Source organism: Dendrobates tinctorius, unplaced genomic scaffold, assembly GCF_039654945.1.
Source record: "Dendrobates tinctorius isolate UK_male_01 unplaced genomic scaffold, ASM3965494v1 ptg000064l, whole genome shotgun sequence".
In the NCBI taxonomy this organism is placed as follows: Eukaryota; Metazoa; Chordata; class Amphibia; order Anura; family Dendrobatidae; genus Dendrobates; species Dendrobates tinctorius.
In genome coordinates, this window is record NW_027361732.1 from 182760 (window position 1) to 184264 (window position 1505).

Consider the following 1505-nt stretch of genomic DNA (forward strand, 5'->3'; position numbering starts at 1 on the left):
GTTCTTTCTCGCTCTACCATTGGCTGTTTAATACGTCACTAACTGTACCACTAGCCAATCAAAATCGCTTATGTTGACGTTACCTTCTTTGTTTTTTGCTTTTTTACAGCAACAGCGCTCCTAGTGGAGATAATAGGCATGGCTTACCTTCTCGGCTTCACCAGTTGCTGAATGGTTCTCGTTGGTTTCGTTCTTCAGGTGTAGTGTACAGTAGAGCACAGAGAGTATGTCTGCAATCTGATTGGTCGCTGTGGGCAAGTCTTTATGTCAGTGTTATTTTTCTTGATGAGGGTACTGCCTCAATTCACTGTTTGGCCACAAGGCTGCGCTGTTACTGTTCTATCTACAGCCATGTGTATGCTGGAGAATGAGCTGAAATTGAACTTTAGGCCATGTTCACACATTTATTTTTTTACCTCAGTATTTGTAAGCTCAAATCAGGAGTGGGTGATAAATCCAGAAGTGGTGACGGCTTTCTATTATACTTTTCCTCTGATTGTTCCACTCCTGGTTTTGGCTTATGTGGCGTCCCCAGGAGTATGGGCGCCACACTGGCATTGCCTTCCTCCAGGGAGGGTGATGTCAGGTTTGGAAGCAATGAAGGGTCTCTCTGACAGTTAACCATAACATGCAACACAGTTCCCACTCCAAGCCAGCAGAGGGAGCTCTGAACCAGAATTGGGGGAGGAGTGCTCTCTGAGGGCCAGGAAGGGAAAATAGTCAGTTCTGTGAGGAGGGCGAAGTGTGTGGACGTGGAGAGAAGAGCTGGGGGATTGAGCAGAGAGTTGAGGCTCATTCCCAGCTGGAGCGCATGATCTGGAGCCTGGTCTCCAAGGTTGTATGGATACTGACGGTCCTGCAACAGAAACCAGAGGATTAGGAAGCTGTAAATGCTCTATTCCCAACTAAGACTTGGAGGCACAACAGCGAAGGGTGAGCCAAGAGAGATAGAAGGCTACAGCTGTCTGCCATATGAGGTAGATCCAAAAGGGAAGAAGGAGGAACTTCAGTGTAACACTGTACTGCATGTACCTCAAGTAACCGCTAGAGAGGAGACTACACAACCCATCTGACAGAGATATTCCTAGGTTTCTTCCAGGCTAATCAGCTCCTGTGCCATCTGTAATCTGGACCCTGGACTGCACTTACAAAGTAAAGGTAAAGACTACATTCCGCTGTGTCCTTGCCTTCTTCCTGCAACTTCAGCACTGCTACATCTCTGTGCCAGACACTGCACCCTCTTCCTCAACACCTATCCTCTTCATCTACTCTGCCCTGGGACTACAGTCCTGCCCGTGGAAGGCTATAACATCACTGCTGCACCCCACCATCTGTCCCAGAGGATCTGTCTGCAGCGTCGGCTTAACACCTCCCTTGCTGAACACCACAGGTGGCGTCATGAATCACTCATAAACTTTATTTCACCACTCAATCCCCTTTTACATGGGCGCCCAGGGCCACGGACCGGGTCACCGCTGCTGTGACATTCCCCTCTGAAGGACCGG